General features: G+C 34.8%; 1 protein-coding gene across 7 annotated transcripts in view; it reads right to left on the bottom strand.

Moving 5' to 3' along the window:
- Positions 1-26,494, bottom strand: part of SOX5 (SRY-box transcription factor 5) — a 999,299-nt gene that overhangs the window by 790,294 nt on the left and 182,511 nt on the right. For 6 of the 7 annotated variants that reach the window (XM_055318826.1, XM_055318829.1, XM_055318827.1 and 3 more), the window contains exon 3: positions 26,329-26,405. The gene's annotated coding sequence lies outside the window, so the exon portion shown is untranslated. Of the gene's footprint in view, positions 1-26,324; positions 26,406-26,494 lie in introns of all 7 variants that reach the window. The other variant, XM_055318830.1, reaches the window with a different exon arrangement.

Below are 26,494 nucleotides of genomic sequence, written 5' to 3' on the forward strand. Positions count from 1 at the left end.
AGCCAATACTGGATGTGAGCACATGGGGCAGAGTGGGTACAGTGGCTCAACCTGCTGATCTACATTAAGGTTAAGGATAAAGGGCTGGCCTTGGAGATCACCACCAAGATGATCCTGGCCTAATCCTGCCTGCCTCATCTCTTCCTTATGTTCCCGAGAGCCCCCTTCCATAAACTATCTGCACATAATCTCCCTCTTAGAGTCTCTTTTTGGGGAATACTTCTTAAAACAGCATACAAGGGTTTTTGTGTTAGTTTGTTTTAAAATCATCCTAAGTTACTTCATACTCATTACTTAATAAACTGCTTTGAAAGGTAGTGTATCTATCTATAGAATGGACATTTTAATATCAACTTAGACCTAGATTGAACCAAATAAATGTAATTCTACTCAGTATGACAATATTATAGCAAAACTTTAACACTGGACTCATTACCCGGGGAATCAAAACCCAAGCAAGAAATTAGCTTGACCCAGTTAATCCACCTACAGACTTTTTGTTCGTTGGTCTCCCACTAAAATGAGTAAACACTGCCATTAAAATATCTGGGAGCTAAAGCTGGTGAACAAGTATATGACTCTGGTGTGAACCAGTAGACACTAAATGGGGTTGTCTGATCTATACAACAGAGCGTTCAACCCAGCGATTTGAGCACATCCTTTCTGCTTCGTTGGTCACCAATGGATTTTCTGTTAAGTTCAATTGAGTCTGGCACTCTTTTTAGCCTTTCTCTTTTGAGGGAAAGGCTGATGCTGTTTAAAGGTCTTACTAAAAAGCAGAGCCCTTTGATTGAGAACCTCAAAAAAGACTATATCAAGAGCATACCTTTTAATATAGAGCTACACACTCCCTTATTTTAAGCCCAGCAAGGGAAGCCTAATTGTCAGAAGGATTTTTTATTAGTTCATTTTTACGAAGTGCACATCCCCACTGAGGCAGTTGAATCTGGGGAGAAGACTCAGTGAGAACACTGATCCATTGTATAAATTTAGTGTACTCAGTGGTTCTAGCTCTAACAGCCATTTGGGCAACCAAACCAAATTTGTATTTTTTTGGTTCTTAGGCCCTCCTACAAAAAAGGCATAGTGTTATAGAAATGTCACAACACAAAAGTCCTTACATTGTGAAGTTATTTTAAAAGTGATTAGTAATCTACTTGCAATAGAGTTTTAGTTTGATAAGGTAAATGAGAGCAAAAGTAGTTGATTAACAAAAAAAACATCGTCTTGGTGATATTCTGTTTTTTTTTTTTTTTTTTTTTTTAAGATTCTATTTAGTTATTCATGAGAAACACAGAGAGAGAGAGGCAGAGGGAGAAGCAGGTTCCCTGCGAGGAGCCTGATGCAGGACTCTATCCCAGGAACCGAGATCACAACATGAGCCAAAGGCAGAAGCTCAAACACTGAGCCACCCAGGTGCCCCTGATTCTCTACCTTTATCTTTCATAATTACGATTTAAAACAGAAAAAAAAAAATACCTAGTTAGCATTATGCCTCTCAATTGTCTGTTTGTTCTTAGACCAGACTAACCCTCATTCTGCTCATCACAGGGGATTAAAATTCACCCGTAATACTTCTCTAGGCTCCATTGCTAACTAGCCTTAAATCAAATTCTTACAATAAGAACTGGCAAAATAAAGTAAGTAGGAAGAAAGAGAAGCTTCTTTCTACTTCAGGAAACATCTTTACCAACAGCTGCATTCCCTTGGGGGGTCTAGTTCCCACAAATCAGCCCCTCCCTCTAAAGGCAGCTGACACTTTGAATCCAGCTCCTACTGGGCAGCCTTGGCTCCTGAATTCTGGTAACAATGCCTCCTCCCATAGTTCCTCCAGCTCTGAAGACAGTAGTTACTTCCTGCTATTGCTAAGCTTCATCTTAACTTTTAATTCCCTGTGTTAAATTCGCTGCATAGAACTATTGGACATGGACTCTGCTTTCCTGACTGGTCCCCAACTCACACATAGACAATCCAAAATTACTTTACAACCAGGCCTTAGGGGCACCTGGGTGGCTCAGTTGGTTATGTGTTGGACTTTTGATTTCAGCTTAGGTCATGATCTCTGGTTGTGAGACCAGGCCCCAGGTCAGACTCTGCACTCAGTGTGGGATCTGCCTGAGATTCTCTCTCTCCCTCTGCCAGTACCGCAGCTTGCACTTTTTCTTTCTCTCTCGCAATCCCACTCTCTCAAATAAACAAATAAATCTTAAAAAAGGATTAAAAAAAAAAACAGATCCTAATTTATGGCCACATATTGTTCTAAGATGTTTTAAATTCTTAAGTTCTTTCTGCCAAGAATTTGTAGAAAATCTCAAATTATCAACAACACCAAACTTTGGGATTGAGTTCTCAGATCAGTTCCTAAACTTTAATTAATTTTTTAAAAAAATTTTGTCACTATTTTTTATTTTTCAGCATTACTATATATAATTGACAAATAAAAACTATAATATATTTAAAGTATGCAATGTGATTTGATATACATGTACTCTTTGAAAGGATTCCCCTCTGAGTTACCATAGCCATTACTTCTCATAGTAGATTCCTTTCTTTTTTCTGGTGAGAACATTTAAGTTTTCTTTTAGCAAATTTCAACACAGTGCTCTCAACTAGAGTCACCGTGTTATACATTATGTTTTTCAGACCTTATTCATCTTACATTCATAACATATCCAAAATATAATGTTTCAAAACTTTAGTCTTCTTTCTCTTCATTCTTCCCTCTTTGCACTCATTTCTCTTTTTTTCCTTTCTTTTTTTTAAATAAGCTCTAAATCCAACATGGAGCTTGAATTCATGACCCCAAGATCAAGAGTCCCATGCTCTACCAACTAAGCCAGCTAGGCACCCTACCCTGTAGTCAATTTTAATTACTTCATCCAAGCTCTTTAATCACTGGTTTCTAACCAAATCTATATCCCCTACCTAGACCTCTCTGCTGAGATGCAGACTTATGTTATCTCTACTTTCTTACTAGTTATCTTCAATAGAATGTCCTATATGCAGAGCATATTAACTCTATCCCCACCTGAACCTATTATATTATCTTGCCAAATTTGTTCCTTTGATTATTCGCTATTAAAATCCTCCTAGTTATCAAGGTCAAAAACTTTGACCTAATTCAAAGACTCCCCTCCTTTCTTTCATATCCAGTCGGTGTCTAAGACTTACAGATTATAGATTTTCAATATCTCTTACATATCATCCTTATTATCTATTCCTTCTGCCACTGCCTAGTTGAGAAACTCATCTATTCTTGTTTGGGTCACTTCAACAGCTTCCTAACTCATCTCCCTGACCTTATTCTTTCTACTCTTCCATTCAACTCCATAATGCATCCAGAGTGATCAATCTAAATTGTAAATCTGATTATGTCATTTCATGTGATTTGTGTTTATTTACAGGATCCACATAGCATTAAGAATATAGTACTAAACAGTAAATTAAAAGCTTTCTTTATCTGACTCCTACCTAATTTTCTTAGCCTCATCACTTCCCCATACCTACTTCCCTCTAGCAACATTTCACTATGTTTATCTAATACCTACTTAACATCATTTATGTCTGTGGCTTGGAACATACACATCCACTTTTTAAAACCACTAACTTTAATTGTGCTAGAAAGAAAGTTTAATACTCATCTATCATAAAGAAAAAATATGGAAGAGGTTAACATTATGGATCTAAAGTGTTTTGTGAAGTAAGTACCAAGCTTAATTAAGGCTTGTGTAGTTTCCCAGAGGTCCAGACTGTCTTCTTACTTAACTTCTCTGTCTTCTTCCACTTCCTATGGTAGATCTTCATGTATCACTTTGGGTTCTTCTTCTAATTCATCCTCTCTACTTTATAACCTTTCAATCAAGGTCATAGCAACATAAGGAAAGAGAAGTTGGTTAAACTAGCTTGCTTCTTGGCTCTTTACCTCCTCCTGGCAACAACTCATATCCTTTCCTGGCTTTTGATTTTTGTTTGTTTGTTTGTTTGTTTAAATAGACTTCATACCTGGTGTGGAGCCCAAAGCAGGGCTTGAACTCACGACCTTGAGATTAGGATCTGAGCTGAGATCAAGAGTGGGGTGCTTGACCAACAGAGACACCCAGGTACCCCACCCTTTTCTGTTTAAACTGAAAGTAGTTCTTAAGGAAAGACAAAATGAAAACACAGAAAAAATTTATATATATAATATATTATATATTATATATATTATATATAATATATAAGATTAATATAATCTATATGATTAATATGCTATATGTGAGGAATATATAATCATACACCTATATGATTGATAGGTGATAAATATGATAGAACATATATCTATTTGTAGAACTAAGCTAGGGTGTCATAACATTCAGTCAATATCTTTAATCTGCTCTCAGCTTCAAATTTGGTAGATTTTGTCTTATTCAATTCTAAAGACAATATAAGCACATAGCAGAGACTTAATGTTTTCTAAACAAATAATTCAAACAATGTTCCTGTCAAAAAATAAACTTCTCTGATTGAGTCACAGCTAGGAAGGTGGAGAGGCTGCTTTGAGGGGACAAATTCAAGGCAGAAATAGGCAGCGGAGAGAGGAAAATACTCGGTGGGAACAGCGGAAGCAACATTGCAGCCAGGAAGCCAACTATAAGTTGTATAAATTGTTAACTTGGGGACTGTTGGCAAACAGGTTTTAGTGCTACTTTATAATTTTGGAGGATTTAACAATTTAGACACTTGAGAATACACTGTCATACTCATCAAAGAAATGAAAATGATGTAAAACACAAATGATGCCTTGAAAATCTCCTCTATATTCCTTATATTTCCACTATGTGTTCTCATTGCTACTTGGCCAGTTTGTGATTTGGTATTTGAAACAAGATGGGACAATGTGAAGAGCAGTTCTGGCACCACCAAGCACTATACTGTTCCCTTTGAATAGTGCTGCACCAAGTTTCCAAACTGGAGAGGAGTACAGATGACCACTGTGTCACACCGTTTAACTTGACAACACAAAACCAGAGAGACCAGCCTCTGTGATCTCATGAAAGAGTCTTGACCTTTTTCAAACATTCAAATGACTGTACAGTTCTCATCAGCTATAGAATGCTTCTGTGCTTCTCATTCTAAGTGGAATTCGCCAACTGAAAGGGATGTGCTTGGGTGGTCTTTTTTTAGAGCACACCAATGTGCTCTGAATAACTGAAAAATATTTTTGACAAAGGTCAAAAAGGCTTCAGGCGGAAATACAAAACAAAGGCTTGTACTTTAAAAGCAAAACTTGGAGGATGTTGATTTTGCACCCAATCATAAAGCATATTATTGAAAATGAACTCTTATCAGCAAATAAAACCATCTGGGCCTCAGCTATACTTATAAAGAGGAAACCTAAGTTGCTTATAAAGCTCCCCCCCAATCCTACAAAATAATGTGTACACATACCATATGGTATGAGACTCTTTTATTCTTTTTTCTTTGAGAGTCTTTTAATGTTTAAAAAAACCCACCCTATTTACTCAGCCTGATTACATGCTAATGGCCAAGAAAACAGACTTTTCTGTTTAAATGAATTGTGATCCTATAAAGCCATCTTTCTCAAACCGGAGTGTTCACCATACTCCTGGAGATGGGTGGTGGTATGATGGGGTAAGGGAATATCATGGGTGAGACAAGTGATAACTTCCTAATATGTTTGGCTGGGAAAAGAAAATTAAATAATTTCAATGTAATTCAAACATAATTTTATTTTAGCATCAACACAACTATATTGTAGGACAGAGCCAAAAATCACAGATATTTTATCATAGATATTAGAAGTTCATAGAACTTGCACTTTCCAAGATTTCAGATGACCAAATCTTCAGGGCCTACCTCTTACTATACAAACTCCAAGGTCCAGTTCAATTTCTAAGTGCCTGAGCCCTCTCCAGAGACTCCAGCTCACCCATCCCTTTTTCTCAACTGGTTTTCCACTGCACACCCACTCAAAAAGTACTTGCTTGCTCTATTATTTCATGCTTTAATTGAATTCCAAACTATTAAAAATCTCGTTGAGTCATGGTCATCATATCTTTTCTTCTTAATGATTATATGAAGAACTACCAAAAGTAGTTTTAACAATAAGACTATGAATACTAATACTCCAAATGAAAAATTTAAAAATTAACATTGATAATTCTTTAAAAAAATGATAGTATTCTTGCACGTAACCATTTAGTCCTAGAATCTAAAAATACTTTAAAATATTAAATATTTTCATTCACATTATTTATTTTGAAATACTTAAATTTTTAAATTGCACGCAGATAAACTATGAAGTTTATGCCCACTTCACTGAAGACATTAATAGAATGATCATGAAGAAAGACATATAACTCTCAGGTACTACCAACTTAATATTGTTCACACTAGCTGTACACTTGTTCTGTTGCTCCTTAAACACACCTATTCCTTCTTCTCTACTCTCGTGCATTTAGTGTAAACAGGGAAGCCCAGGGAGGTGTCCTCATTTCATTCCATAAATCACTCATACTGCCCTGTCTCAGTGTTTGATTGTCTGGTACAAATATACTTACACTTCATCAACTTTAAGTTTCCACTGACATGTCATCCCATTATGAATCTGTTTCTGCTTTTCCTCAAAGTCAAACTTCCAATCTTCCAGATTCAGATTCCTCTATTGAAATGCAGGGGAATGAATATCATTGATGCATTTAGGGAAATTTTCCCAGAATCCTTCCACATTACTGATAATCTGAGACAAATGTCAGATGAGAAGTGGGTAAGAAAGGTCAAATGACAACTTTCAGAACTACTATGATGTTCTGAATCTTAAATAGTAGAGAACAATATTATAAACTAGGATAAAATTTCCAGACACATTTGAACAGAAAAAATATACATATACAATGCAGAATACAGTATAAATGTATTATTCCATGAAAGTAGATATACATATTTTCAGGGCTATTAATACTTTAAATAATGGGGTTTTCCCCATCAAATGTAAAGGGGTATTTAACAATAAAATACATGTTTGAATTTTAGTAACTTTTGCTTTTACTTAAAAAAATATTTAAATGATGACAACTGTGATTTTGATAAACTTTAAAATTCTGTATGTTAATAACTCTAATATGAGACTACAATATTAACCTATTTGTCATGAATTCACACTGCTAAGTGAAGTTCTAGACATTTTCAGCAAAGTTCCCAATGCTAATTACTTAAACTAAAGCCTCCAGAGTCTCTGAAACCACTGTAGTGAGGATTAATGAACTGACCTGGTCTCAGAAAACTTCCAGACATGCTTTGAAGTACTTTCAAGTATAAAATGAATGCAATGTTTTAAGAAGTGGTTCACTGGTATTTTACCAAGGTAGACAGATATAAAGGGAAATTCTTTCAGGTTGCAGTGACTTCAGTAATAACATATAGTTAATAAATAAAAATGAAACCTCATCAAGTAAACGCACCACTTCTCAATATTTTTTAATTGTGCAGTAAGAGACATCTGAATCCTAACATCAATAGGTGAGCCAAATACTATTTTTGAAACAAAATGGATATAGTTTGTGATCTCCTAAGATATAAAGAGCCCTACAGAAAAAAGCTAAAATGTGATGGAGATAATGCAGTCCAAAATCCTTCCATGTCTAATGGTCCTTCCATGATCAACCTTTTCTCTCTCTCTCCAAGAATATTATCTGCTACTCTGTGACTTCCTTTTCATTCAAACATACCTAGCTCTTTCTCAGCCCAGGATTTTATATTTGTGGATATCTCTGCCTGGAAAGCTTTTTTTTTTGGCTTTGGACAGAGAGCTTTATGATGCTGTGCATATCTCAGACATGTCCTTGCTGAAAACTAACCTGTCCCCCTTTCCCTGGGTCCTCTCTGTCATATAATCGTCCTTATTTCCTTTTATAAAATGTTTAATGTGGTAAGGTACATATAATATTCACCATCTTAACCATTACATGTGTATAGTTCAGTAGTGTTAAATACATTCATGTTATTGTGCATGTTATCTACAGAACTCTTTACATCCTGCAAAACGGAAACTCTATCTATACCTGTTTAAAAAAAGCAAATTCCTTCTCCCACTTTGTCCCAGACCTTAGCAACTACTTTCTATTATTTTAACTAAATGAGGCACCTCGCATAAGTGGAATCATACAGATCTTGTCTTTCTTAGCTGGTTTATTTCACTTAACACAATGGTCTCAAGGTTCATCCATGTGGTAGTATGTGTCAAAATTCCCTGCCTTTTTTAAAGCCGAATAATAATGATAATAATAATAATAATAGTCCATTTTTTTTAATCTATCCACCCATCCATGGGCACTTGGACTGCTTCCAGCTTTTGGCTATTGTGTTTAAGCCTATAATGAACATGGATATACAGATACCTCTTTGAAACCCTGCTTTCGGTTCTTTTGGATATATACATAGAAATGGAATTGCTAGATCAAATGGTAAATCATATTTAAATTTTTGAGGAATCTCTATACTGTGTTCCTTAGTAACTAGACATTTTTCATTTCTACTAACAGTGTACAAGAGTTCCAACTTCTCCACATCCTCATGAATACTTATTTTCTGGTTTTGGAGGGATTTTTTTGTGGTAATCATCTTAATGGATGTGAGGTGGTTCTATATTCTTTTTTTTTTTCATGTATCTACCTCTGTTTATTAATTACATTAATATTTTTTAATTAATTAATTATTATTATTATATTATTATTATATTATATATATATAATATTATTATATTATATTATATTATATTATATTATATTATATTATATATTATATTATTGTATATATATAATTATTAATATAATTAATTAATATATAATTAATATAATTAATTAATTATTAATTTTTAAAGATGTATTACTGAAACAGTTTTTGAGTTAGAGTTGCCAAAGAAGATTGAGAAACAAATCTAAAAGATGTGATAAATTATTTCTAAAATGATTTTGGTATAGTCTGTAATTAAAATAGAGAACAAAGTCAATCAAATATCTTATTCAGTAAGTACTGGCTATAAGTGCCAGAGCTAAAAATGCTCTTAATATTCTTTCTATAGAAACCATAGAACTCACTGAGCCCAACCTGAACTGGGATCTGCTCTTTCTCTCAGGTACTTGTTCAGAAGACTTTTGGTCAACTATTTAACCCTCACTTCCTTATGTGGAAATGGAAATAAAATCATTCACTTATAGGGGTGGAGTGTGTGTTTGTGTGAGAATTAAGTGACTGTATCTGGAACATAAGAAAGCATTCAATAAACAGTAGATATTATTTTTAATTATACAGCTATCGCCTACATTTTTAAATTACAAGATTCCTGTACCTAGTCATGAAATTTAAATACCATCAATTTACCATCTCTTACGTTCTACGGATTAAATGAAAATTTAAAACTGTAATAAACTTGCTCGTTAGTCATGATTTCCTGCTTTATCATCTGTACTTCTCTCCTTGTCTTATTCACATTGTATCCCCAGATCCCAACAAAATATTTGACACAGAGTAGACATACAACAAAATATTTAATAGCTTTAGTGGTGACTCTTAATATATCCCTAGTTAGGATTATATAACTTTCTTGTCACTTCTGAGTAGGGTTCTGTGGGAATATTCCAGGAACTCCTAGAAAATGAGTTAAGAAATGGAAAAGAATTTTGATATTTTTTCTATCTGAGAAGCAGTCCCAGATCATTAGCAGTTTGTAGAGAGCCACAGAATTAGAGTGGCCTTCACGTAACTAGGTTGAAAGAACTGCTTAATTCCTTTCCACTATACTTAAAGTATCATTTTTATTGTTATTAAAAATTGCTAATGTCAACTGAATGAACATGTTACCCAGTTCACAGCAGCCTAAACTGCTGAGGTAAGAAATTATAATGAATAGTTATTAGAGTGCAAACCATTACATGAATGCAATGGGGAGTCACAGAGCAACAACTAGATAATTTCTGTCTAACTATTGGGTAATTAATGCAGTAAGAAAATAACATGTACATATTGGAAATGAAGAATTATAGATTATTTGCACTTATTTTCTTTCCGTGGCAATTAAATTAACTATCTTTGATTTCTCACCTGGTACCATGGTTATTTTCGGTGATCCAGGTCATTAATGTCTTGAATATAATAGTTACATTAAAATTACAGCTCTTTCAACTTTGCAAAAAGATTCTAAACATACTGTGAAAGAGAGAGCTGTTGGCTTAAGGGAAAAGTGCTGCCTGTTTAGTGAAATTGTTTAATCATCTTAAAGCTAAGAAGTCTCATACTTTGCTCCTTCCTGATTTCCTCTGGTAGTATCACTTGGATTTTGTTCACATAGGACAGAAATAAATGGGTAGCTGTTTTTGTGACACTAAATTTTAACCATGCTGTTAACTATCTATTTTTGTTGTTAATTCTTCCTTTCAATGATGAGAAAACAAGTTTTCTCTATTATAAAAAATCCTGGGAAAATAATATATCTTAACTATATGATGAAAAACAAATATTGAAATAAATTCAACCCTCAGTTTTCTAAAAAATTATAATAACAAACTGAACTCCAGTGGGGCCATGACAACAGGGCCCAACAGTTTCATGCCATGAATCACCACCATGAGCCTTCTCTCTAGAACAAATGGTTCCATTAACCATGGTGGTGCTGACTAGATGTGAGAGCTCTGCTGTAAAAATCAAGGCTGTATTTTCCTAATTCTGAATTTTCTAGTTGGGTGTTGTTCTCAAAAATTACTTTATTCAGACACTTAAAAGTTTATTTATCCATTTAGTCAAGTGTTAACTTGCTTGGGCCTTGATTTTATGTTCTTCAGGGCTTTGTGCACTATGAACTTTTCTCTTGTTATATGCCTTCTCCCTAAAGCACCCATCTACTCTCCAGCATTCCCCTAATATTTGTGGACCCAGGACAAGAGGATAAATGGAGGCACCCCTTCTCTGTGGCCAGTCCCTCTCAAATAGCTGTCCCTTGGCCACCCTTGAACTGAGAGTTACACACTCCAGGGACAAAGTATGACCTCTGAAGGACAGATCATGAAATAAGCCTGCCAAAGTCTTGTCAACAGGTGTGAAGTCTTTGGACAGATAATTACAAGGTTTAAATTTCCTGGAGTATGTCTAGAATAGGGCCTACAATATTACTCATTTACCCAGAAGTGAAGGGAACAGCCAGAGGTAGGTGAAGAACAAGGCCCTCTAACACACAGGTACATGGCCGGGGTTACAGCTTCCCAGATCATATTTTACAAAAGATATGATATGTCTGATAAGCAGATAACAATAAATATGCTGCTTTAACTGAACTCCGTATCTCAAACCTTCTCTGTCTCCAAAAGGTGTCCCTTTTGGACAATAACCTGTATCAATGTGTTATGTCAAGACATGAATCTGAAATGGTGATTTACCAGTTCAGATATGAGATTTGCATACCTTCTATGGAACAACCTCTTTATTTGAACAAATGAGGGAATCCAGGAAATGTAGTCTTCATTTCCTGTAAAGAAACTTTTGAGGGGCCTCTTCTCTACCCATACTTCTTGCATTGAGTTATGCACCATTTTAGACCTCATCTCAAGGACTGCAACTAAAGCAGCTGCTTTTACATTCCTCTTTCATCTCAGAGGAGCACAGAAAAGTGCTGAAGCCAGGCTGATTCAGATGTTACTGGAACACAGAATGAGAAATGATGGCAGGCTGAGAGACTACCAATTCCAGATTACTGGAAAGAATATATGTGGCAATGGGGAAGGTGTCCCTGTATAAACGAGCACTTTTCTTCTATTGATTCTTTGATTCTTTTACCTAACAAATATTTCTTAAGAACCTAGTATATACTACTCATATATATACTAGTGTGTGTATATATATATATACACATATATATACTAGTATATACTACTCATATATATACTAGTGTATATATATATATACATATATACTAGTGTATATATGTATATATATATATACACACACACACACTAGTGTATATTCCTCAAATATATGAGGAATTGAGGAATTAGGGAATCAGTGATGAATAAAATTGTCAAGGTCCCTACTCTTACCAAGATTATAGTCTTATAGACTGAAATTAACCAAGCTATTGCATTCATATAAAAGTATAAATTGTAAAAAATGCTCTGAAGGAAAATGCAAGGTATTCTATTCTAGTATGTAATATGTGGACTCAATCACATCTGGGTCATCAGAAAATGGAAAGGGAATATAATACATGAGAAACTGAAGGATGGCCAGTGGGGATAGAGAGCAGAAAGTAAGGGAGTTCTAGAGGGTGGAATATATCATCCAGGGTCTTGCAGGTCATTTTATACATTTTGGTCTTTATACCAAGTGCAATGGGATGGAAAGGAGGAAGACCTATGATTGGATCTGCCTTTTTAATCTCTGCAGTAATGAACAACTACCTACAGAGTACAAGGTGGCAAGAGGTATAGAAAAGACTCTCAATTGGGAGGTTATTGCAGAATCCAGGAAATATGGCACCTTGGCCCAGGATGGATGGTGGGGATGATAAAAAGAAGGTGACAGATGAACAATATATCAGGGAGTAAAATCAACCCAGGATATCAAAGATACATGAGAAGGAGGGTGATGCTTGTTTTCTGGCTAACACAAGATGCATGATGTTACCCATTCGTAATGATATGCACACAGAAGAAAAAAAAAAACTGGGGTGGATAGAGAAGAGTTCAGTTTTACCTCTGAAGGCCTAAAAACCAGAATGGTATATTCCCATTTCCATGAGAAAATGTTCATAATTGATATCATAAAAAGAACTCTTAAATTGAGGGTGAGAGGAGAATTTTTTACTTTTTATTATTTGCTTACTTCTATCAATTTAAGAATAAAAACTGGTAAGAAACTGTGTCTGTGCATGTGTATTTTACCTCAGATTTTAAGTTTAAAGCTGTTTAAAACTTCATTAATATAATGAAGTTATAAGATTTTATTTTTTTTAAGATTTTATTTATTCATGAGACTGAGAGAGAGAGAGATGAGAGACAGAAAGAGAGAGAGGCAGAGACACAGGACAGAGGGAGGAGCAGCTCCATGTAGGGAGCCCAACATGGGACTGGATCCTGCATCTCCAGGATCATGCCCTGGGCCAAAGGCAGGCACTAAACCACTGAGCCACCTGAGGATCCCCCAAGTTATAAGATTTTAAAGCTGGAGAAGATCACACAAATTTTATAGAGTTGAAAAATGTGCTCCCCCAAAGCTTGTGATTTACCTGACATTATTCAGTGAGTGAATAATATTGTTAGATACCAGCCTGAATTCTACTGATAACCAGAGCAGTTCTCTCTCCATGACAGGGACAGTATGTTTCCTAGCCTAGTTGATAGACCACATCACCTAGGGGTTGGGGGTAGGGAATGTGGCATGGATCTTATATATACACACATGCTGGATCTTCATCCCTAAGATCCTCTTTCAGGCAATCTGGAGTGGAATCTGAGGGTCTGTACTTTCAAATGCCTTCCAGGTGTTCATGATTGGCCAGATCCAGGACCTAGTATATTTAATATCCCATACTACCTCTCCTTAGACCATGTTATAAGATTTTTAAATAGATATTTAAACAGTTTTTCTAATTAAATACTTCTTAGTTTATAAAGCAACTAAAAGTGTTCATTATAAAAAGTATTCATCGTTGGAATGAATTCAAAGATTGAAAATTCAGCTTGACATAGATGTGAATGACAAAAGGCTTTACCACTTCTAAGGAAAAATAACATATCTCCAGTACAAAAACAATTCATTATATATACTTCCTTTTTATAAAATAAAAATCCCTTGGTTGTGCTAAGATTTTTTTAGAAACTTAAAATAGTTTTGTACTCATAAATGTCTAATTTAGTCATTTCACTTTACACTGTTTTTTTAAAGACACAATAGGTCAAAATCCAGCCCAATTTTATTCTTTGTGTACTATAAAAACTCAAAATGATAAAAAAGAAAGTAGAGGGATATTTTATGTATAAGAGTGAACATTTTTGGTATAAACAGCATTAATACCAGATTTTATAAACAATATAAACAAGACAGTAAACTTGGAAAACTGAGCAAAATTGGATATTACGAATAAAGCATAAAATAATCCTTTAAGTATTGCTAATCAATCTAGACTTCAGTGAAAGGAGTCACAGAGATCAAAGTTAAATGAAGCAATCATGAAGTACAAAAATGAAGGCACGGAAGGCTGCAGGGATCGTAGGTAGGGAACTAGCACATCTGGCTTTAGTAGAGAGATGAATATAGTAAGTTATTTTTGTCTGACTGACCATTATGCCACAGAAACATGCAAATGCTTTCCTGATTTCTTTCTTTTCAGATTCCATAGCACCTTTGTTTCTCTCTGTTCTTCTCTCTCTCTCTCTCTCTCCCTCTCTCGGTGGCCATTAACTATACTGACAGTTTGACAGGCTGAAATAAGGAAATAAAACACTTAAACATTGTTTCCTGATGTATGCATTCATCTCTTCTGCCAAACACAGATATTGAGGAGATACTTCACTCCTCCTGTCAGCTCACTAAATTACACCCCAGCTCACAGGCAACACGGAGCTCAGGTCTCTCAACCTCAGTGCAACTACATTCCTTCCAGAAGAATATGCAAAGGCTTCCTTCTTTTTGCAGAACTACCTCCCTTATCATTTTTAATACCAAATTTTCTTAAGCTATAGATTGGATTTCTAAGAGCTGATTATTTTCCTACTTTTTTAAAAGCTGTCAGAATTCAGTTTTATTTTTTAGGGCACAGTGAGATAAGCAAGACTACTAAACCATTGGTTAAAGGACCTACCATTTTTACAATCAATGAAGAGTTCTGATCTTTCCAAACTAGTTACTAATTAACACTGATTATCTAGATTATTCCAGTGACAAGCAGAAAAAAAGTTGATCATGATATCCCAAAATGTGCCAGACCACAAATAATAGATGCTTCTTCCATTATTATTTGCACATAGCAACTAAAGTACAGACTACAGACAACTGTACAACAAACTTGGAAAGTCTTACAAATAATAATTAATTTATTCCAGAGGAGATTGCTGTGGATTAAATTTTGAGAGAATAACTGATGACAGAAAGAGAAAAAAGGAGGGATAATGACTTTCAACTGGCTATTTACCTCCCTCTAACCACAATGAATATGAAGAAGGAGAAATTTCAGAATGAAAAATATAAGAATTTAAAACAGAAAGGATGATGTAAGTAAAGTGCTAACACTTCTTTTTTGCTTCAATTCTCTCAACAGCACTAATTAAGTAACTACTATGTAGCATGCACAAGTATATATCCTCTGAAAGATGCTAAGGGCACTCCCACATGTGCCCTGGTTGGCGTCTAATGAACTTGTAGTCCTAGAAGATATGCCATGGCCATAAGGAACTAAATGAAATATGTAAGGTATTTCCAAATGGAGGTACAGATAAAATGCTGTAGAAATTCAAAGCAGCAAGGAATACCCCTACCCTCACTATCTAAAATTAGGAATTCACAACTCAGTTGGCTAAGAGATCAAAAAAATTCCCCTATTATAAGACTTACATATTTCATTGTAATTACTTGTTTTATGTTATGTGCCTTCTCTGTCAGGCAGTAAAATCTGTGAAGCCCCATGCCTTGTCTACTCTGTTCATGACTATATTTTCAAAACTGACACAGTGGGTGGCATGTAATGTACTCCCAATAAATATTTGTTGAATGGATGAGTGAATTATTTTGTGATAATAAGCAGTGACTGAATCTGAACCTCCTGAGGATGGTTTTCTGAGTTTCTGATTCATATAATTCCCTATCTTATTGAACATCGCCAATAAAACAGATGGGAGACTCGCATAAAGCTGCTGGACACCCCAATGATCACAGATACTATATTTAATTAGCACCATTGCCAAAACATAGCCATGACCAAATGACCAGTTTTGTAGAACTGAGCATTTCCTTTTACTCATATGGAGCTTCTTTTACAATCTGATAATCATTAATGATTACAGGATTAATCACAAAGGTAATGCACAAGAAAACTCTGCAATGTTTCTTTCTCCTCTTTGACTTCATATTTCTCTCAAGGAAAATATGCATTCTAAAAATGCCCTTGCACCATCTTCCAAGAATGGTAATCCAGCTATTGCTAATATAGATTATCAACAGAAGCAAAAAGTTATTACAGCAAAGATTATAAAACAATAAATGGAAGAGCCATTAAGCAAATTCATTTGAAGAACACTTCAACCAGATAAGACTAAGTTCTTTCACAATAAACTATTGAGTAACCACATCATTTTGCTTTCTCAAATGTTAGCTGAAATAATATTAGATACTATTTACTAAGTGTTTATTAATAGGCACTGGGCATGGTACTACATGAATATTTCTTCACGAAAGTTTCAAGATTATCTTATGAAAGAATTTTTCATTCCCACGTCACAGTAAAAAATACTGAAGCATGGAAAGACTATATTGCAAACTGAGGAATCCAATTCTGAGGTCTAAAACTCCAAGCCATTTCCATTCCAACTATTATGCTCTCAGCCATCATTATATAATACAGTGATTACACTTACATTGGCGTAAATTTCTCAAGTATTTCACAAGAAAATTCTTCTTAGTTGTGGTCATAACTTTAAGCTCTTTCAAGTAGGTATAACACAAAATACAAACGAAAAATATATCAATGATAACATTTGTAATCTCATGAAAAAAGTCTGAAACAAGATATCTGATTGATTCAAAATACCATTTTGATTATGGAAGAGGGGATTATACAGAAAGCTAGGATTGAGCAAAGCCCTGAGAGTTGGGTTTGCTGGGGTTTGAAGGTAAGTCAGGACATAAACAGCAGGATACTTTTGACTATTTTCTCCTATGCCTCTTGCTCTTACTTTGTCCCACCTTTTTCTGAAATGTCTTGGCAATCTCTTACCTTTTAAAATGTTAAAAGGGACACTTTGGGGGGAAAAAAAACTGCTCTTCTTGTTCTCCCTTAGTCATATGTTTGGGTGAGGTATGAATAATTCTGACCACAAAAACTACACTCTACTATAATATATTGACTTCTAATAGTTTCTTCTGGATTTAAGAGGTCAAAAGAAAAACCCTGATTTTGCCATGCCTCCAAATCATTTTCTAAATTGAATTAATATAATTTTATCAAGGGATAGGAAGAAAGCTGACTTCTAGACACCAAAATGATTCTATGCATAGCCTACCCTTAACCCAAAAAAAGGCACTTGAATACCATTGAAACAAAAAGACTATCTCCTTTCACCACACTTACATCTATCCTCAATTCTATTTTAAAAACAGAATATTTTCTCACAATAACACTAAGTCTTTACCTCATAATATGGAAAATAAGGGTAGTAGAGAGACAATAGAGAAGACCGTGGAATTGTATAGAGACAAGGAAAAAAACATGGAAAATAAGGAGACAGACTCTTTTTTGTTTAGCCCACACCCTCTGGTAAAGTTAGAGGTTTGCTTTAAGATAAAATTGCCTCTTTCAGTACTCAATGATATTTTATTTCTATGTAACTTCCTTCTCAAATAGGTTAATTACAGAGGCAATTAGTCTAGCTACACACAGGATGTCACTATTCCCTTATATAAATAGAACTAGCACACATGTTTCAGGCAGAGAAAAATATCTGTGAAGACCAATTTCAAAATGTAATAGAATTTCTGTGTTGTGAGATGCTATTTTGGCTAGTTTGAATCAAATTTCACTGTTTCACCATCCTTGTTTATTGAGCAGCCTTTATGTTTTATTATTACTGTGGAAGTTCTCTATGTGAACTAGGACGGTCAGCTCAAACCAGAATTAAAATATCCAAAAAGGAAAGGTATCATGGCACAAGGTAACTGAACAGGAATAAGTTAAGGCCTTATTAGCAAGGCAAATAGATAGGAAAAAGGGAGCTGGAACTGAAAAAGCTAATTCTGTATTAGTTTAAACAAATGTTCTAACCTATACAGCTCCTAGGTTTTTTGTGCAAGTATTTTATTTTACATATTCAGAGTTTGGAAATTAGTGACTACTGCAGTTCTGAGAACCAAAGTGTTCAAGGCACAAGAAGCATTTGAAGTGAGCTTTTCTAAAAACTGAATATACATAGCTCTGGGCAGTACAGTCCAATCTTGGTGACACACATGAAATTCACAGGAAAAGTTGTTAAGTCACTAATAATGGCATCCATTTTAGCATGAAACTTCTAACTACTGATTATTGCTTAAATATTTATCAAAACCAAAATGATAAAGTGCTTTTCAAAAGAATAAATTGATGTATCTAGTAGTAAATACATATTCATAGAGGGCACTGTCCTTCTTGATGGTAGCTACCCAGGAAGACAAAACTGTAAGACACAAATGACACACTAACATCTGTGGTTCATTAGCTTGCTTGTTTACTGTGGCAATAGTGAAAGCGAGGTCCCAGGGTCAGATCCTCATATTAACCAGTGCATTCCTTTCTCTTCTTTGGCCATAGATTATTTTACACACTTTTGACTGGCTGTCTCAAATAAGACTTGCCATTGGTCACAACAGGGCCTGAGAGAGAGAGATACAGTGACCATCAGTACAAGAAAAAGAAATTCAAATCCTATTTCCTACCATATGATGGCTCCACTACATTCTATCCATACGTGAAGCACCACATATTGCTTAAAAGTCAACCTAACAGTATATGCTTCAACCCGGGATATCTCTGCCCAGATCTGAGTCCTGACTCCACCTCTTACTAGTTGTTGAGTAAAGCAAGTTACTTAATTTCTCTTTCTCTCTCAATTCCCTAAGCTGAAAATGGTTATAATAATAGCACTTGCTTCACAAGGTACTTAGGAGGCTTAAATTAGATGCTACAAGCAAAGACAAAGAACAATACCTGGCAAAAAGAAAGTCCTCAGTAAATGATAGCTACTATAAGTATTTCATAGTGAACAAAAAGTGATGGGCTTTTTCTGATGTTACGTGTGTGTGAGTGTGTGTGTGAGTGAGTGAGTGTTTGTATTTAAATCTGGAGGTCTTGCATTTAAATTTAACCTCCTTTAATAAAAAGCAGAATCTTAAATAGTGTTTAAGATTCTACAGGATCAGTGAACTGAGGTTTGTAAATCCCTCTATCAGCACAGAATCTTCCCATAGTCTAGGCTGATACAGCAGTCTCTCTGGGATTTCAATCCAGCTTACCTGAATGTATAGCAGTAGCAATGTAGAACAGGCCTCCTTCTTCTAAAATGAATCCAAAGCTACTGTTGATGACACAGGAATGGGCAGGGAATGGAGTGATCTCCCTTTCAGAAGAGGAACAGTGCCACTAAAAACTTCTGAAATAACTTTTTTGTAAAAGATCATTGGCTTTATTGCTTCTATTTGACCTTTTTGCCCTATTTCCTCTAGGGAGTTTTTGAGTGGGTGAGTAAGTCAGCTTTGCAGCTAGGCAAATAAGTTGTTTTGACTATAGTACCTACAAATATAGAGATATCTGCATATGCATATTCTTTCCAATTCATGCACCAGGATAGCTCCAGAAAGTATGACAATTAAAAATGTATTACAGAAGTTATAAAGGAGTAAATTAGGTTATTTCCTTCAATGTAACAACCAAATAATTAATGTTTGCTATTATAAGTCACACACACACACACACACACACACACACACACGCAGGTTTCAGTCTCATGATCTTTTCACGTGGGATTGATTGCCTGATGAGATTTAGTCTTTTGTGAAAGATAGGTACCTCAAGGTTTTAAAATTACTGATCTTGTATTTTCAGCCACTCCAACAGCTGATGCGAACTGGCTTCATGGATAACCAGATCAACTGTGTAGACAGTAATACTTAAGAGGGCATGGGGAAGGGAATCAACTGAAATAGCCTATGAAATGGACTATAAAATCACTATCAGAATAGGCATTATAAACACAATAGAATTCTTCACAGTCCAGTTCTTCTTTACACAAATTAGGACACAGATCAATTCAAATCAGCCCCAATGTCAAGACTATGTGATCAGGTAAGCAGTCAACACCAGGAGTTAGAAAAAAATTGCTATGAATCTGACTCATCAGTTAGATGGGTGTTATACCTTCCCTTCTAACTCAACATTTTAGATGAGTTTGATACTTAACAATTACTTAAATATAAAATGACCAATTGTTCAGTTTTTTTTTCAAGTTCTCTAGGATCTTAGAAAGAAAATCATAGTGAGTTTTCATGGTAAAAAATGAGAGCTATTAGTGTAACAGCATTACAAGTATAAGAAAATGGCCTCATCTACCAGTAGAATCAAGTGGTTTGTAAAACTCTATTCCTCAAACATTTCATTCACAGAAATACAAAAAAAGGAACTAAACATTGTTATCTCTATATACACTGTATTTATTGATACAAAGATATATAATTTCATAGCTGTTAATCTATTATTATCTTTACCCTTATTTAATAATATGTGATGAAAATTTACCTATGAATTGATGTCTAACTAAGTTTTGCTGAATTGGTTCTAATAGTACTTTCCTCCTGTTTGCTCTGCTTTTTTCCCTTTTCTCTCTTAGTTGGCTCTTGATTTTGCTGGGCAAAAAATAATAATCATTTAGATTCATTTTTACTGCATATAGTTTCAGTTTCCCCTCTCATTCTTTCTTCTTTCTGCCATTACCTCTGGAAGATAGCCAGAAACCATGCTGGAGAGGTGCCAGGATGTCCTGTTCCTGTACAGTTTGAATGCCTCTGTGTATATCTCTGCTAGGATTACCTAAGTCACCACTTACAATATTGAGTAGAAAGAGCAGGTTGGAATAGTCAGCATTTATAAGTCAACTGGTTACATGATACAAAAATATATAGCCAACTTCAGAATTTATAGCAATAACATTTATGTATCGTGTTACTCCTAGAACAATCCAATTTATAAAGTGCCTATCGTGTATACATAAGGAATAATCATAAATCATTTACATTAAACAGTGTCAACGAGCAAAACACAACTTTCCCCCTAAATTCTGCACCTAAGATTAATGAGGTTTTTGAAAGGAAGCATACTTAAAAAAAAAAAAAAACTGATTCAACCTAGGTGGATAACATATCCATATAAAGGAGCAGGTGTCTGTAGTATGATTTAGAATACCTATCAAACATCTCTGGAAAATATTAACTTTCTCTGAAGTCGAGAGCCATCCATGAAATAAGCTGAGAATGTAGCAAGAACCCAAGTCTGTCACCAACCTCAAGCTTTCTTTTTATTTCCTTCTCAGTCAAGAATGGACTTAAAACAAATAAACAGAGAAAACTTTAGGCCCTATTTGACCAGTTGCTTGACATGTTTTCATCTACAGCCACTTTTCAAAAACGTGGGAAAGATTATGCAGATTACCTGCTTTGTCTCTTTGACTCCTACTTGGAGAAAAACTCTAATCAGTGACCAAAGCTACCAAAAGTTCTAAAGTGAAACTCAAATATGTATGTGGATTTTCTCCTGTTCGCTCTATCTTTTTCCCTATTCAGACAGGCAGCTGTCTTTAGAAATGTATGCTTTAGAGTCTTGGATTAAACTCATTCCTTCTCCTCAAAAAGCACTTAAATAATAGGGTATGTTTTGACTGTTCATTTCTATAAAAGCATTTAATAATCGTATCTGAAACTCACACCTACACAGTTGAATTGGACATCATGTAAAGAAAAATACAGTTTGGATTGTTCTTACAGCGTTTTGGTCCTCAATCTTTTGTCTTTAGAAAGTATTACAGGAGTGACACTTTCTTCCTGCTTTAACTCACAGCCTTAAAAATATCCATGGATTTGTTTTAGCCAAAATGGAAGTCTAACAACATTTTAAACTATATATTTTTTTAAGAGTTTGTTCTTTAAAAAACTCATTTCTACAAACTCCACTGATGACTAATATGATGATGGTAAGAAGCAACTCCCTATCTTGGTTAAATCTAAAACTGAATCTGAAAAACAGAGAATGTATAGCAAGAGTTTTCAATGAATGAACTACCTGCTGTTTCCTATTCACAGATAATTGACACTGTGTAAAGATATACTGTAATCTAGAAAGCAAAACAAAACAAAAACCACATACACACAGAGGGGTAACCGATAAAACAAGAACAAATTTTCAGTTGAAGCAAGAACTAACTGGTGGTAAACTGAGGCTTTCTGGAAGAGTTTTAAAAATAACACGTCAGTGTGGAAAGCTAGATACATTACAGCCTTTGCAGAAATATTCTGAAAAGTAAACACCCTCCAAAACAGCTGTAACATTTCAGTAGCATTAGGGAGAACTATAATGTCTTTCTTCACAATTGAGAATACAGACCTTAAAAAAGAGCAGTGACAACTCACTTTAGTCAGAAGTAGATGATTTCGGTTCAAAAGCTTTATTCATTCATGAGGAAGAGCCTTAAAACCTCAGAAGGTTTGTGCTTGTGTGAAGAGACAAGAGGTGGCACAGTAAAGCCCATCTTCAATTAACATGTTTATTATTTAAAAACATCTGGCAATCATGGAATTCCTTCCCATTTTTGAGTAATATTTTGATTCACTGAAGAAAAACCCCTCTTGTGTTCGGTGATGCAGCTTAGAATCCTAGGCTAACTCCTGATTGTCAATAAACTGAGAAATCTATGCAAAAATAAAGCATGTTTATGACTGTTACCTTGGCAGTTGCTATGTTAGTGGCCACTTTATTAAAAGATTGTTCTCTAACCAATATTAATGAAAAGTGTGTACTTTTTACTATGTAGGCATTTTTAAAGTATCCACATGTTCTGATGATTGACCTATATTTTCTACCAATTTTCTTAAGATTTGTCAATGAAAAATATTTTCAATGGAATAACTGGTATCACAAACATGTTCTAAAATAAAATATAGCTAAAAAGGAAAAAATAGCAAATCAGAAGGTAGTTGGGCTAATTATCAAAAGGATATTCTTTACAAATTACTTTCATAGATCTGATTAATATTTTTTCCACATAATAACATTTATTTTTAAGCTTCTTTTAGTTGAGTGTCACCGGCACACAATGTTACATTAGCTTCAGGTATAGAGGTTAGTGGTTTCACAAGTTTATACACTATGTTATATTCACCACAAGTGTAGCTGTCATCTGTCCTCTTACATCACTATTACAATATAATTGACTATTCCTTATGCTTTGCCTTTTATTCTCTGATTATTACTTTTTTAACTGATTGACTAAATTGAAGGGATTTAGGATGCACATAAACACAGGACCCCCACTGCAATAAAAGTTGTTGAGCCAATTTTGGAAAACTTCTTTTTTTTCTAATAGAAGTCTTCTGATGCTGCCAGTTTAAAGTTATTACCTTGAATAAGAGATTTTGCCTCTTTTTCTCATATATAATAATAGTTACAGAAACATCTTCAAGGTGAACCACTCATTTCTACTTTAGCTAACGAGAAAACATAACTTCTTTTTCATTCTTAATTTGATATTATCATTTAAACAACCAGTTATAGATTATGTTCATTTTGTGTCTTTATTCTGGAAACAATCTAAGCAAAAACACATTTTCCTGGATGGCTTTGGATATCAGTGCTGTTTTTTTGTTTGTCCCAGAAGGCACTGATTGTTACTTTTAGAGTTTCGGGGTTTTTTAAATTTTATTAATTTATTTATTCATGAGATACACACAGAGAGAGGGAGAGACACAGGCAGAGGGAGAACCAGGAGGCAGAAGCAGACTCCCTGCAGGGAGCTAGACGTGGGACTCCATCCCAGGACCCCGGGACCATGCTCTGAGCCTAAGGCAGACCCTCAAACACTGAGACACTCAGGCATCCCACTTTTAGTGTTTCTTAACCTAAAATCCATGGATTGCTAGGAAATCTACAGGAGTCTGGAATTACATGCAAAATTGCTTGTGTATATACCCATTGTGATGCTTTTTCTTGAAGCAATTTATTTATTTTATTTATTTATTTTTTTGCTACCTCACATCCATACACCATCTTTCTGCTAAAAATACCCCCATTCCCTTTGGGAGGCATTCCTAATGCCTAGCCCATGGAAAGTGATAAAGCTGACTCTATCTCTTGCTCCAAGAGAGGTGCACAGGGTTGGTCTGTGATCTAATCAAAGCCAATTGGTACAAAGACACTTTTGATGGGCTTCTGGGAAAGAGACTCTCTTTTTCCTGTGTTTTCTGAATGAAGCATGAGAAGATGCTAATGCTGAAGCAATGCTATTGCCACCATCTTGCTCCCAAGTGAAGCCAAGACTGAATCTGTATTAGTGGAAGCTAAGAAATGAAAAGAAGCCTAATCCTGCTTACATTATTTGAATAAAGAAGTTAGCTCTATGCCTAGATTTTCCATATTTTAATAAATAACACACATACATGCCTGCACATCCATACCATCTTACTCGACAACATATGCATAGTTGACTCTCCCTCCTTCTTCAGCTTAAGTGCCACTGGCTTTCTCTGACCTTTACTATCAAATAAGATTTTCCCTCTCTGTATCTTTACAATCCGTCCATCCTACCTGTCTCATTACATATTGTCAAAATCATATGCCATATGCTGTTTCTTAATTTGGTGCAGAGGAATTTGGTCAGTTTTCCAGTCCTTTTCGGTCAAAATATGCAAGTACAGGATTATCTTCCAATTTGGGGGAGTTGGTAGGGAGGAAAACAGATTAAAAACTGGAAATTCAAATAGAGAGCCATGTTGTAAATTTCATCAACGATAGAACAAATTGAGATTTTTATTAGACATACACAAGAAAATATATTTCAGTCAAGCAAATATCTTTAGCACAGATTAGTAGGAAAGGATTTTTATGCATTTTAATCTCCATTCCAACCAGACCTAGCTGACATAATTATGAGGCCCCTAAAAGTAACTGCTGGGGTTTAGAAGCACTTGCCACTTCCTTTGAACTGGCTCTATAAATGCCAAGAGTGAGTATTTCAGATTAAATGAATAGATTAATAAACATCTTTGGAATATCCATCAAGGTTGATTTATGTTCTATTGCCAGCAGTAATTCAAGGAAATGCCATGCTATTCAAAAAATATTTCATGTCGTTCTCACCATTTTCCAATGTTATGACACCATGTAAGTATGACAGTATCTATATTCTTTTGCTGTTCTAACTACGCAAAAGCCAATAGATATTAAACCACTTTAAGTTTACATGGGCATCAGCACAAGAACCACTCATATTTATAACTCTGATGAATGGCCTTTCATTTATAAATTTATAGAGTATCCATAATTTCTTTAGGGAACCAAAAGGTTCATTCAAAAAATTGCCACAACATTTATCTATGCAAAGATGATGGATATGGTTTATAAAATTAAATGCTTTTAAAAATTAAAATCATATTGCAAAAAAAGGGACATTTTTTTTCTTGGGTTGCTCACATTTTAAAATGATCACAACTGCACTCTCAGCACTTATGATGTTTAATCTAGATAGCATATTAATATATGTATTAAATAGGTCCAAATATATTGTTGTTAGTGTTGTGTAGCATCGGTATGAGCTACTGGATATCAAGTTCACTTAAATTTATTATTTTATTTCTAACTATATTCCTGTACATTAAGCTATAAAATATATAAAGTATAAGTGGAATGTAATATTTATATTACTATTACTATTTCTTCAGGACCACTCCCAGCATACTGCATGGTGGATTGTAAGCATGAGGGCTATTATAGACTGTAACTTAAATAAAATACATATTTGCCAAAATCAACATTAACTAAACAAGGAATCCTATTTTATCCCAATATGGACTTTGCTCAATTGGAGAAATCAGTGAAGTAGGAGAAAATGAAAGGCAAAAATAATCACTAAAGTAACCAATGAAAAGCAAAGTATCAACATTACAAGCATGAAGAAGAAATGCACATCTGGCGGCATTCCCATTCTCCTTTCATTTGCCCTCACGTACTTCTGTAAGTAGGAAATACAGACAAATCTCAGTGCTATGTGTTTTTTCTTCATAAAGTAATTTTACTTTTTGAAGATCTATTATTAAAGAATATACCAAAAAATTGAAACTGAGTTTAAATATTCGATTTTGTTATATGAACAATGATCTCCAAATTAGTAACTTTATCATTAGCTCACCTAGTTAAATAAAATTGTTCCAAATGCTTGCAGGATTTGTAGGCAAAATACTTCCTTTTTTTTTTTTTTTTTTTGGCAAAATACTTCTTACACATTGTATGCTTTCTGCTTTGCTCAAAAGTAACATAATATTAAAAAATAAAAACCACTTACATACCCCAGTGGATCGCTAGCTCCTTGTGGACAGGAACATGTTGGTCATCATCTTCAGGTCACGAGAGGCCGGCACAGCACCTGAGACATAATGCATACCTCATAAATCTGTTTGAATTAATTAAATGATACAGTGCTGACTGGAATCCATTTGGAAGGTATGAATTTAA

This window comes from Nyctereutes procyonoides, unplaced genomic scaffold, assembly GCF_905146905.1.
Source record: "Nyctereutes procyonoides isolate TBG_1078 unplaced genomic scaffold, NYPRO_anot_genome, whole genome shotgun sequence".
Taxonomy (NCBI): domain Eukaryota; kingdom Metazoa; phylum Chordata; class Mammalia; order Carnivora; family Canidae; genus Nyctereutes; species Nyctereutes procyonoides.